This window comes from Lissotriton helveticus, chromosome 5_1, assembly GCF_964261635.1.
Source record: "Lissotriton helveticus chromosome 5_1, aLisHel1.1, whole genome shotgun sequence".
In the NCBI taxonomy this organism is placed as follows: domain Eukaryota; kingdom Metazoa; phylum Chordata; class Amphibia; order Caudata; family Salamandridae; genus Lissotriton; species Lissotriton helveticus.
In genome coordinates, this window is record NC_136065.1 from 1,987,045,518 (window position 1) to 1,987,059,772 (window position 14,255).

The window sequence follows — 14,255 nt, forward strand, 5'->3', positions numbered from 1 at the left end:
TAGAATGAATCAGGGCAGTCAGGTGGGGGTACACTTGATTAGATTGTACCACTGGCCTACCGAAACTTGAGGGGGCCCCCTGCAAGGTACGTAGAGGGGACCCCTCCGGATTCAATCAGTAGCTCTCCAGTCAGAGTATTGTGCTGAGCAGTGGCAGCCAGCATGGCACGTGGGTTGCGGGCGGGCACGGTGGGTCACTGGGGTGGTTGCGGGGGGGACACGCAGCGGGTGGGAATAAAAGTAAACCAAATGTACCTTGCCACCGAGTCCTGCATCTCTGCTCCTGCTCTTCTGCCCCTGACTCCAGGAAGAGGAAGCAGGCAGCCAGACAACCTCCCCTAAGCCATTCACAATGCTGCAATGCAGCATTGTGATTGGCCTGAGGGCCGTGACACGGCACTCAGCCAGGGGCTGGAGAGGTGGGCATGTTCTCCATGCAGGCTGTAATGCAGCCTGCATGGAGAATGCGGTAAGTGCGCATGGCTGATTTGGATGGCCAGAGAGGGCCGACCAAACGGTCATTGCACACTGAGGAATGGGCAAACCACTCCCCCCCTTGCTCCGAGAGCAGAGCAGCCCTGACCACCCGCCCCCCGAAAAGAATGAGGACACGAAGCATAAAATGATAACTAAGTTATTATCGTTTTATGTCTCTACTTGGCACTGCTTGAAAGCAGTGGGGTGACTCTTCTCCACCATAGCGGAGAACCACCAGTGGTGCTGAGGGAAGCGCCTCTGGAACTTTGAGGCCCCCCCGCATTGCTGGGGCTGTGGGGGCCTGTGATACACTACTGGCTTGTACTTTGCTGAGAATCTCAAAGTCCATGTTGAGGAGAGTGGCCGAAAGAAGAAAATGATTGCCTCCAAAGATTTAATCAAGGCTTCCCTTGTAGAACCAGGGATTCACCTCTTTCCAACGCCTTCGCATATAAAGTCACTAATCTTGGGGTTAGCAAAGATTCATCGGTCGGTAAAAACTCAACCAGGAGAACATCAGATCCCGGTGTTTTCCCTCTGGCCAAGTCTCTGATAGCGCCCCCTTGCCCTCACCAGGGGTAATACGGCCTCCCAGGGTCTCCACCGAGCAATAATTAAATTTAAAAAAATGTAAACGTGAACATTTGTGCAAAATGTGTGTGATAGCCAACCATACAAATAAAATAAATGCTGTAAATCACAGTCGTTCTTAAGAAAAACCCCTATTACAGTTCTATTAGAAACATGCCCATTAGCAGCCCAACTAAAAAAACAAAAACTACTACAATCCACAAAGCTCTTCTTCTCTGCAGGAAACCTATTGAAAGGCATCGAGTCGACATAACAAGCACTGCCTCTGTTTTTTTGCTGCTAAAAAATGCTAGATGAGTCCTGCTTGTGTCTTTAAAAGGCCGCTCTTCCTGTTTTCTTTACCCCCGAAGGGGCAGGTTTCTGTAGTGTTTGTTTCCGGGGAGACCGACTACCGCTTGTGCACCAGTTTTGCTTTGGGCAAGAGGTAGAATCCACTGCTAGCAGCATTGAAATAGAGAAATATATATATATTTGTTCTGTTGGGACCATATTTTGTTTGATAAATATGGAGAGCAGTTTTGATGACTCCAGGAGTCAAGGTGCTGAATTAATTAAAAGGGGTTTGTGTACATTTTTAGACACTTCAATCTCCCAATCTCTAACCCAAACCTTCAGATCTTTGGCCTCCAATGTAGGCACTTCAGCTGCTGAGGCTTCCACTGATACACTGACCCTGCCTGCTGATGAAAGCAGGAGACCCCTTCAGTGTTCAGGCTGTGGGATGAACTACTCCTGGAAATGAGGTACAGGACCAAGTAGATAAAAAATGTGGAAAGTCAAAGCACTTGATATTGACGGGTATGCAGTGCTTAATTTGTAAAAGAATAAGCGCTGGGGTCCAATGTTTTACCCAGAAGCCTGCGGGCGCTGCTTCTATGAATATTGGAGATGAAATATCCAGGCTGGTACTCTTGCTTCCAACTCATGCCTTTCTCATCCACCGCCAGAACCTGCCCCGTTATCTCACTCTTTCAGGTTCTTTTTCATTCATGCTTTCTCCCGTTGTTGCTGTTATTCATGCTTTCTCTTGCTCATTTTTTTGAACCCTTTTGCGTTTTTCTTTCTCCACTACTTCAAAACTTAAACTTTGCAGTAATTTTCAATAGAAGTATCCCTAGGAATCCTAAAATAAGCGAACAGATGTGTGTTTACTTTCCAATTACATTTCCCTATGTTCGAAAATTGAGAAACCCGCATGCGTGTCACGCAGCCATATCAGCACCTCCAACAGGGTTGGGGGAGAGACATAATATTATCTATGCGTGTGCTTTTGCAGGGCCCCGAGCTCCTTTAGCAATATGCACTTATAGATTTATAATTTAAATCAAGCTTGCCTTCTTTCATAACAATGAGGCAGCTTACATGTATCACTAGATGGTGCAGATGCCTTAGCTGAAGTGTTTTCTCTGTCCCTGCAAGGTATGTTTTGTTTAATACTTTGAATCAGGTGCTAATGACACCTGGCAAAAAAAGCTTGTCCGGTGGGCCCCACTTCAAGAGATTTTGCCCCAAGCCCATCAAAAATGTCTTCCCCTGAATGGGTCTCGCTCCTCTGCCTCTTACACCAGGAACAGAAACACATGCCGGATTGACAAAGCTGGCACCAGTGAGCCGTGCAGGCATCATGACATCAATGGGGGAGGCAATGGGGGCTCTTTAGAGTCAGGGACTCAGGGGGAAGTACCAACCATTGTGCTTGTTACATGCACACTCTCCTCATTTGACACGCTCCTCCAATGGGGATTAGGTCATCTCTTAGGAGACAGCAGAAGCGGAACAAAAGGGAGTTGGCCTGGAGACCCAAACTATGCCGCCATCTTGGACTCTAGAGGCCACACCACCAGATTCAGAGTTTTAAACTGCGACATGTTGCTACACAGTAGCCAATAAACTGTATGCAAAGTCTTAAAGGGTGTCAGTCATTTATTTTGCTTTCCCTTGCCCTGTCAGGGCCGGCTTTAGGGCAGTGCGACTGGTGCGACTGCACTAGGCGCTGACCTGTGGAGGGGGCTCGGTGACCTCAGGGGGCTCCTGTGTTGAGCAATACCTTATGATATGAGAAATGAGGGGAACTTTTGCAGGTGGTAGTGAAAGAATACGACGAGGCGCTCGGGGACGTGGGGGCGGCAAAAGTGATTGTCGCACAGGGTTCCACCAGCACTAAAGCCGGTCCTGTGCCCTGTGCTCTTTTGTTCCACATACTTTCATTATGAAAGTACCATGACTCCGCAATGCCATTATAACGCATGGCATTACATTTTATATGCTTTTACCACGCATACATTTACAACGAAATTCATTGTAAATGCATGAATAGTAAAAGCATGTTTTTTTTAATGTTTGGATAAGGTAAGTATGGGTATAGGGGTATATGTATGCTGTGGGGGTTTAGGTTTAAACCTATAATAACTGATAAAACCCCACTGAAAGAAAAATAGCCCTCACCGGTGAAAACATATAAACACTGAAAAAACAATTGCACAACCACAAACTAAATGCCATTCAAAGAAAGGAAATAGAAAGTGAAAGAGTCATTTTGTTATTACTGAAGGGGTCAATAAAATGTAACTTTGTTATACAAGCTAGCAGTAAGAAAGACTGGCTAACATTATTCTGCTTGAGTTTTGTTCTTTAGGGATGCCACTAAAATATTGTTTCTTCTTCATTTTACTGTTTTCAGTTTTATGGCCTTTGGTCTAAAGATGCAGGGTTTAGTTTCATGTTTTAGGTCTAGTTTAATTATTTTATAAACTGTAGAGAATCAGGACATATCAAACTCATATTTGATATTTTGGCTGCATTTGATTCTTTCACTGATAGGTAAAATGGCTAGTTTCATAAACATCTTTCCTAATATGTGTCATCACATTTACCACAGAGAATGGGTAAAAACCTTTAATACATCAGACCATAGTTTCTAGTGGGTCATTATTGATAGTAGGTGAATTGCCAACACCTCAGGCTCTAAACATTAAATGCAAGGTATAGTGACAAGTATATATATCACCAAGCATCTGGGATAGTGGTGAAAACGTGACACCAGACTTTTGGAAAACATGGAACGCAGTGTCACTTGTTATGCTCTGCAAAAAAGGTTATTTCCAAGTTCAACAAAGATTGGAGTGATATTGTTTGTATTTGCAGTGATTCAGCTACGTATATAAAAATGTGTGTGATGACCTTTCAAAATTGATACCCGAGCTGAAGTGATTCAATGGAGGAGATCCTTGCCACTTGTTAGATGGTATGCTGAAAGCATCTTTACAATCTTCAGAGTTAATGATGGATGCTATTGACTTTTTAGTCCATTCTGGTGCACTGTTTTCTTATGCCCAGGAACTAAAACGCAAATATTTATCATTTCGTGCTTTATGTGGCATCAAAGAAAGAGTCATCCCAACTATTTCCCTTAGCTGACAGTTCTCAGCCCAAGGGGCTATGAATGCTGAGAGGGCCTTTTCACAGACGTTTACATGGGAAGGAAAGCGCACATGACCAAAGACTCACTGAAGAAGTATTGTATGGTGTACTACAATAAGATTAATTTGCAAAAATCTCTTAGGACCTCATATGCACTATACGTACACTGTCTATATACCATGTTCTTTCAGTGCAGAAAGCAAGCAATGATAAAAGAAAAACGTTCCATAAACACTGGAAAAACCCTTTTTCTGTTGTTTTTAGTGGCGTGAAAATGTGTAACCACTGATAACAACTGTTTTTTAAGATATTGAAAACACTGAAAAAACCCCACCAGAATTTACCGAAAATAGAAACTGAAAACAGGACAGCCTAGGTATATGTTTTGGGGTACTGAGGTATATGTTTTGGGGTGTTTGGGTATTTTAAGGTTTCAGATATAGTTTTGGGTTATGGGTTACAGGGGTAGTTTTAGGGTTTAGGGATAGGTATGGGTTTTGGTGTACAGGGGTATTTTTAGGGTTCAGGGCTAGGTTTGGGTTTTGGGGTATAGGGGTATTTTTAGGGTTCAGGGGTAGGTTTGGGTTTTGGGGTACAGGGGTATTTTAAGGGTTCAGGGCTAGGTTTGGGTTTTGGGGTACAGGGGTATTTTTGGGGTTCAGGGCTAGGTTTGGGTTTTGGGGTACAGGGGTATTTTAGGGTTCAGGGGTAGGTTTGGGTTTTGGGGGACAGGGTTATTTTTAGGGTTCAGGGCTAGGTTTGGGTTTTGGGGTACAGGGGTATTTTTAGGGTTATGGGGTAGGTTTGGGTTTTGGGGTACAGGAGTATTTTAAGGGTTCAGGGCTAGGTTTGGGTTTTGGGATACAGGGGTATTTTAGGGTTCAGGGGTAGGTTTGGGTTTTGGGGTACAGTGATATTTTTAGGGTTCAGGGCTAGGTTTGGGTTTTGGGGTACAGGGGTATTTTTAGGGTTCAGGGGTAGGTTTGGGTTTTGAGGTTCAGGGGTATTTATAGGGTTCACGGCTAGGTTTGGGTTTTGGGGTACAGGGGTATTTTTAGGGTTTAGGGATAGGTTTGGGTTTTGGAGTACAGGGTATATTTATAGGGTTAAGATGGGTTAGTGTTTAAGGGTGTTGGGGTATTTTAAGGAGTAAGGGTGGGTTATGATTATGGGGTGCAGGGGTATTTAAAGGGAGCAGGGTGGGATTAGCACACGATATGAGACATAGCATGAAGGGCGGAACGTACCTCACGCCCCCAGCGTTTGTCACACCCCCAGCACACGCCCACAGCACAACGCAGACACGCCCACAAGGGACTACTTTGCTGGTACGGTTCTTTTACCTTTTAAAGGTATATGGTGGGCGTCTGCATAGCCTATGCCCTTCTGCTGCAACTGCCCTTTCCAATGCTGTATTGGGTGTTGTGATTGGTGCTGTGGTTCCTGAGATTACCCGCCTCAAAGGTTTGGGCTCTCTCTTTATAATATTAGAATGGATAAATGTCCCTTCAACACCTTCTTAGGGGTACTAAGGGCAATAAATACAGTTAAGATTAGAAGTAAGCACTTCACATCCCAGTTGTTAGCTGTTTGCACCACCACTAAAAAGAAAAACAAATATTTGTCATCACAAAGGTTGGAGTGATTCACGGGGTCCCAAGCACCCTTTGCACTTGCAGATTAACTAATGGGGCACATTTGCATTTCTTTCAGGCGACCAGACATCGTGGCACAAAAGCTTTTCACAGTGCTTTAAGTTGCGAAATCAGCAGTCCCAGGAGGGCTGTCTTTTCCAAAACGAAAACAAAGGTTTTGGAAACCAGGCACAAGTGAGGCTGGGGAATGACCCCCTTCCCAGGACTCCACGGCCCCCCTGGGGGTCGCGCCCCACAGATTGAAGACCTCTGCTCTAAGGCTTTTGATACAGTATCGCATGCAATCCTCCTGTAACACCTTGCCGACTTAGGGGTTGGGAGCTTGACCCTTGATTGGGTTACATCTTTCCTGTAACATAGAGGACAATCAGTTTGGCAGGCCCCTTTCTCCTCGGACATGAAGCCCCTCTCAGTTGGGGTGCCACAGGGCTCTTGTCTCAGTCCAACATTATTCAACATCTATAGTGCCCCATTGGGTCTGCTAGTGGAATCACATGGATTTAAAGGGCTGTTTTTTTTACCGGTGATACCCAACTACTTCTCTCTTTTTCTCTTTTGAGAAGCGAGCTGAAGCTGTATGTGCTTCCCTCAAAGCCTGTGTTGTGCAACAAAGACTAGATCGAGTTCTTACTGGTTTGATCTTTCCAGCCCAACTAGTGGCTGAGTTGTTGGTCTGAAACTGTGCCTCCCATCTCTGCTTGCGTTGGTTGTGAAGAACATAGGAGTGACATCTGACACTTTGTTTTCCTTTCAGCCACAAGTATCTTTGGGGGTGGGTACATGCTTTGGGCTGCTTTGAGCATTGTATACATTTCTCTTTCTTCTTCCTACGAATTTTCAGAAATATGGGGCTCATTACTTTGACTGCACTAAGCCACCATTTGTTCCTAGGTCTCCCCGATTACTTGATTAGTAGATAACAAATCGTGCAGAATGCAGTGACATGTCTGATCCTTAAACTCCCACTTCAGGCGTCTATGTTCCCTTACCTCGGATTGCTGCATTGGTTACCAGTAAAGAAGTGAGTTCTTTTCAAATCGCTAATTCTGGCACATAGGGCCTATTTTTCTTATTGGCCTAAGTGCCTTTTGACCAGGCTGCAACACTATTCTCCCCCTCTTCAATGCCTTCCCCTGTAGTGGTACCTAAGGTTAGGCAGGTCAGAAAGGGAGGTTTCTCTTTCTCCTATTTGACCGCGTAAGCTTGGAACCAGCTCCATGTAGAGCTCGGCTCTTTGAACTCTGACCTGCTTTTCAGAAAGAATCTCAAAACTAACCTGGCTATTTGCTTTGGCTTGATTAGTGTCATTTCAGTACTGTTAGTCTTTATTTCATGGACACTCCCAGGAGTAGCTGCTCTGTCTATAAATTAGCTCATTCACTCCTATGGCTGGAGTGTGAAGAACCAGAGTCAGGTGAGGAATCATGGAGTCGGGCTGCCATCACATATTCAATGAGGGCCTTGTTAGCAAGAGGCTGATGATTAGTGCTTCCTGAGAATTGCCATTTGATAGATGGTAGCGGTGAGGGCTGGGACTGGAGTTGATGGTTTTCAATGTGAGGAAGTTTCTGGGCAGAGCCTGCCCTTTTGTCTTTCACTGATTATTACTTTATGAAGGCTGGTGACAGCCAAGTGCAGAGATACCACACTCTATTGTGCCCTTGTTTTGGATACTCCTGCTTAGAGTCAACACCCTAATTACCCGATGTGACAGCCATCACCCTGCACAAAGGCTGCGTCTACGGAACAGCCAGAAAATTGCATTAGAAAGAGAAACAACCCAAACCAGTTCTGCAGCTTTAGAGAGTAGATCACATCCCCTCCCTGGAAAAGGTGTATAAAAAGTGTGACCCAAACTACCGCACTTGTTTCAGTTCCAGGTTCTTCCTGACCAAGAAAGAGCATGCACAGCAGAGTACTCAAAGGACTGCTGTGTTGTAGGATATCACCTGAAGTCTGCACTTTATGCTAGAAGAGCTGAGGGTCTGTCTAACAGCTTGAAATTTGCCTGCCGAGAGATAAAAGTTGACCCCAGCATGAGGAGAGAGTGGGAGAGAAGCCAGGAGCTGATGCAAACACACTAAGGGTCTGAGCATGCATATACATCTGATGTGTGAACAGCAGACTTTTGGCCCATGTGAAATCTTTGAGGAAACAACCATTGAACTCATCTACACCTTTGCTAGTGAGGTGATCCAGATCGAACTGCACATGTTCTTGAATAATTCCTATGTCCATATGACATACCGGGGACCACCACAGCTGTGGCTCAGTATCTGCTGTCTGCCCCAATGAACGGGGGTCTGACAGTCCTTCCTGGTTCACTGGACCACCCCGTTATGTTTATAGTACCAGACCTGGCAACTCACATGGTGCCACTGTGTGTCACACAATAGCGGCTCCCTTCACACAGTCACACAGTGAAGAGCCAACATCACATGGTGGCAGGAAAGGTGAGCTGCAAACTCCTGCACTGAGTGTGTTTCTTAACTCTAGCTTGTCTTTAGAGACTGAAAGCAGCAGATTTCCATTAAGGGGTGTGAAAACAACCATAGCAACCTTTTTCGTTTGTTTTTGTTTGGAGGGGGGTGAGGCTTGTGAGGTGGGGCGGAGGGCAGAACTGCCTCATAGGCAGCTCTTGACAATCATAACACTGCAGGCACTGCCACCCACTCTGCCTCTCTCATCCCTCCTTCAATCAATTAATCAATCAATCAAGAATTTGTAGAGCACACTACTTACCCATGATGGTCTCAAGGCGCTGGGGGAGAAGGGGGGGGGGGGCGCGACTGGTCGAACAGCCAGGTCTTGAGTAGCCTCCTGAAGGTCAGCAGGTCTTGGGTCTGTTGTAGGCTCAGTGGGAGGTTGTTCCAAGTCTTGGCAGTGAGGTGGGAGAAGGACCTGCCGACATTGGTTGTTTTTCGGATGCGAGGGACGGTGGCGAGGGCGAGGTTGGCGGAGCGGAGCTGGCGGTTGGGGATGTTGAAGGAAAGTCGTCTGTTGAGGTAGGCTGGGCCGGTCTTGTGGAGTGCCTTGTGTGCGTTGATGAGGAACTTGAAGGAAATCCTCTTGTTGACGGGGAGCCAGTGCAGGTTTCTCAGGTGGGGGGTGATGTGGCTGTGGCGTGGTATGTTGAGGATCAAGCGTGCAGAGGCGTTTTGAGTGCGTTGCAGTCATTTGATGAGCTTGGCCGGGGCTCCCGCGTAGAGGGCGTTTACATAGTCGAGTCTGCTACTGACGAGGGCCTGCGAGACTGTTCTTCTTGTATCTGTCGGGATCCACCTGTAGATCTTGCGGAGCACACGGAGGGTGTTGAAGCAGGAGGAGAAAACTGCGTTGACTTGCTTGGTCATGGAGAGTGTTGAGTCGAGGATGACTCCCAGGTTGTGTGTGTGGTCGGTAAGTGTCGGGTTGCCCCCAGTGCTGTAGGCCACCAGGAGTCATCCCAGGCTGAAGGGTTGGAGCCGAGGATGAAAACCTCCATCTTGTCCATGTTCAGCTTCAGTGGGCTGATCTTCATCCAGTAGGCGATGGCCTTCATTCCTTCATGGAGGTTGGATTTGGCGGTGAGGGGGTCCTTGATGAGGGAAAGGATCAGTTGAGTGTCGTCAGCGTAGTAGAATATGTTGATGTTGTGCTGTCGGGCGACTTGTGCTAGTGGGGCCATGTAGATGTTGAACAGTGTCGGGCTGAGGGATGATCCCTGGGGTACGCCGCAGATGATCTTGGAGGCTTCGGATCGGAATGGGGGAGGCGGACGCTCTGGGTTCTGCCAGAGAGGAAGGAGGTGGTCCATTTCAGGGTCTTGTCTTGGATCCATGCAGTGTGGAGGCATGTGCGTAGTGTGCGGTGGCAGACAGTGTTGAAGGCGGCAGAGAGGTCCAGGAGGATGATGGCCACAGTCTCACCGTTGTCCAGCAGGGTCCTGATGTTGTCGGTGGTGGGCAGTCTCGGTGCTGTGGTTGCTGCGGAACCCTGACTGGGATGGGTCCAGGATGCTGTTTTCTTCGAGGTATCGGGTTAGCTGTCTGTTGACGATCTTCTCGATGACCTTGGCTGGGAACGGAAGCAGGCAGATGGGCCGGAAGTTCTTGAGGTCTCTCGGGTCCACCTTGGTTTTTTTGAGTAGGGCGTTGATCTCAGCGTGTTTCCAGCCTCAGGGAGGTCGCGGTCTCGAAGGAGAGATTAATGACGTTGCGGAGGTGGGGTGCGATGGAGCTGCTGGCTTTGTTGAAGATGTGGTGCGGGAGTGGGTCTGACGGGGAGCCGGAGTTGATTGTGCTCATGGTCTTGATGGTGTCATTGATGTTCACATTGGCCCAGGCTGGCAGGGGGTCGTGGTCGATGGTGTGCGGAGAGTCTGGAGTGTCGATGTCTGTTGGGGCTGTCTGGGCGTTGAAGCTGTCGTGGATGTCAGCGATCTTGCGGTGGAGGAAGGTAGCGAGGGAATAGCACAGGGCTTGCGACGGCGGGATATCGTTGGTGTTGGAGCTGGGTTGGAGTGTTCCTTTACAATGTTGAAGTGCTCCTTGCTGTTGTGTGCGTTGTTGTCTAGGCGGTCTTTGAAGGAGGACCTCTTGGCAGACCTGATGAGGTGATGTTGTTTGCGGATGACGTTTTTGTGGGCTGTGAGGCTGTCCGGTGTCTTTTCATTGTGCCGTTTCTTCTCTAGTTTACGGCAGATTCGCTTGGAGGCTAGGAGTTCTGAGGTGAACCAGCTAGTTCTCTTGCTGGTGTCTCTGTGGGTGGGTTTCTTCAGCAGAGCGAGGGTGTTGGTGCAGTCATCGATCCAGCGTCTGAGGTTGTGGGCAGCGTCGTTGATGTTGGAGGTGTCGGTGGGTGGGCTGAGAGCAAGATTTGAGTGTAGTTGGTCTTCTGTGATTTTGCTCCAGCAGTGGCGGGGGATCTGTTGGGTGTGGTGGTGTGTGGTGGGTTTCTGGAAGGTGAAGTAGATGCAGCGGTGGTCGGTCCATAGGAGTTCGGTGGTGTGGCTGAAGAAGACGTGTGAGCTTGAGGAGAAGACGGGGTTGAGCATGTGGCCGGCGGAATGGGTAGGAGTTGTGCCGAGCTGCCTCAGTCCGAGGTTGGCGAGGTTGTCAATCAGGGTGGTGGAGTTGCTGTCATTGTTGTTCTCAAGGTGAAAGTTTAGGTCTCCGAGGAGGATGTAGTCGGTGGAGGTCAGGGCATGCGTGCTGATGAAGTCGGCGATGGAGTCGCTGAACTGGAGTCGGGGTTCAGGAGGTATTTAGACGAGGGTGCCTCTGAGGGTGGTGTTGGGGTCTGTGTGGATCTGGAAGTGCATGTGTTCGGCAGTGCTGAGAGTGTCGTCGGTGCTGGTCGAGACCCTGATGCTGTTCTTGTGGACGATGGTGATTCCTCCTCTGACTCCGTTGGTGCGGTCTCTGTGGGTGATCTTGTAGCCGTCTGGGATGGATATGGCGATGTCGGGAGCAGAGGAGTCATTTATCCAGGACTCTGTCAGGAAGGCGATGTCCGGGGATAAAGTGTCGAGCAGGTCCCATAACTCAACGGCGTGCTTGTGTGCGGAGCGGGTGTTAAGTAGGATTCATCGGAGGTGGTTGAGGACTTTCTTGGCGGGTGGTTCGGCGGCTCTGAGGCTTGTGTAGCTGCAGTTCCGGCAGGTGAAGGGACCATGTGTGCGTTTCGGGGCGGCCTTGATGCAGGTGTTGGTCAGTCCGGGGTTGAGAGCGTGGAGTGTGCTGGCATCCTAGTGGCGGCGGTCCTCATGGCGGGCGCGGGTGCCAGGGGTTCTGGCGCTGGGTGCAGTCCAGGTGCGGATGTGCGCAGACGGGCTTGCCTTAAGCGCACGGCCATGCAGCGGCCGCCATCTATGGGGAGGTGGGAGGGAGGAGCAGCTGGGAGGCAGGAGGCAGGGGCAGCGAATGGACAGTCAGGGGGGGGACACGGGGGATGCAGCCGCGGGAACGGGAGCGGCGAGGGAACGGAAGGGCACAGAATTACGGGGGCAACGAAGTGGACAGAAGGAAAAGAGGGCACAGAATCAAGGGGGCAACGAAGGGAACAGAAGGAAACAAAGGGCACAGGAGAGAATACAGGCACAGGGGGGAGACAGACAACAGCAGTCACAGACACCAAGAAAGGGCAATACAGTGAAATGACAAATGACAAACAAACCTAAGGCCTACCACTGGCCACCAGGGATGAGGCGCAGGTGGTAGCCTGCGGGAGGAGGAGGACCTCAACTTCCTCAGCAGCGGCAGCTGGGGCAGGGTCAGGACGCACCGGCGGTGCTGTGCGGAGGGGGTGACCTACCTAACAAGTTTCCCCTGGTGGTTCGTTTTGGACTTCTAAGAGTGCCTTGCTCAGAGGCCTACACCCAGTACCACCTGTTGCAATTACTTTCTGCGCACTTCACTCAAGGTAGGGAAGACAGTCCCACACTAACTTTTGGAGAACGGTGCAGTGGGACAGGCAGCAGAAATCCTGCACCACAATTCAAGAAATGGCTTTTATTATAACCATATTCAGATACATAATTCATATTCACACATTATGTGAGTTAAATCTTTATGGTTTCGGCCATCGTCATAGGAGTGACTATCACTAATCATAGTAACAATAAAATTCACTACAAAAAACATAAAGAAGTCAAAAGAATAATACAAGAACACATTAGTGCACCCCAACAAACTGTGAAAATTACTAGCTAGAAAATGCAAATTAAAGCAGTCTCTCAGTCCTATGTTTCTCATCAAACGCAGGTCTCTGTGTTAGGCGTAAGCCAGGCCTCTATGTACTTCAGTCTGTATCCTCATCCCTGTGGTAGGCAGACGTGTCAATCGTAGGTGTGCCAGCCCTTTTCTGGTCCTTGGAGCAGATTTTGGCCACTCAGCAAGTCCAGAGGTGGCTGCAGGCAGAACTGCAGATATCTTTGGAACATAGGCCATTTTTGGGTACACAGTGAGTTGGGTAGGGGTTGGGCTCTGTGGGTCATGGCAGGGTCCTCCTCCAATTGGACTGGCGGGTGAGCCAGCAGACTGCTCAGGGGTCAAGACAGAAATGCAGCCTTCTCCGGTCTTGGGCAGCAATGGGGATGCTTTAAGGTGCTTCACATTTTAGACACTTATGGGCAGCCACACAGTCACTCAGGCATACAATGGACACATTTCTCAAGGCAGAAGCTTCAATGCCAGCAGTGTAGTCGGCCGGTGCATTTGTTGGGCAAGTGTGCGGGCTTGGCAACAGTTTATTTTTCAGCAGCCCAAGCTGCATGGATGCACTTGGGCATTGCCGGGGGCTGCAACAGCTGGTTTCCACGTGGGCATTCTTCAGGCATTCTTCGCAGAGCATCAGCAGGCAGGTTTTGTTGGGTCAATCCACCTGGGTATATTTTGGGGTAATGCCGCAGATCCTTCTCTTCACCTAGGGTGACAGACTCTGAACCAGGCTCTGTCTCTGGTGGACAAATCCACATTAACAGTCGACTCTTCCTGCAGGGTTGGCTTGCTCCTTTCCTCTTCCATCAGGCTGGTATTTTCTAGGCATTCTAAGACAGTGAGACAGTTCTTCTTTCAAATCAGACCTCAGATCAGACTTGATGTGATGTCTCCTCACCTCTGGGAAACGGGCTGTCAGGCAGACTCCAACTTGTGCAGTAGTCCCCTGTGGAGCATTCTCTGCTTGGTCAGAGAGAATTTGGTACTGGAACAACAAGTGTGTCAACAGCTCCCACAGGTATCGCAAATAGGAGATGTATTTTCTGAGTCTGCACTTTCGGACACAGTTTGGGTTGGTTCATGAATTCCAGACTCAGCCTTTGTCTAGAGTGATGCTCCTCATAGCAGGGCTGTCTCCACCCACAGCAGAGGCACAAAGAGGTGTGAGCATTCTGCACCTGACGAGCAGCAGCCACATTGACAGTAATAAGGAAGAGATACAAAAGGCTGGCCTCTTCTAAAGGACACTTCACACTCACAGAGACTGCGGTCCCTCTCTCAATCAATCAATCAATCAATCAATCAATCAATCAGACATTTATAAAGCGCACTACTTACCCATGAGGGTCTCAAGACACTGGAGGGAGGGCGGGGGTGCTGCTACTGCTCGAATAGCCAGGTCTTGAGGAGTTTT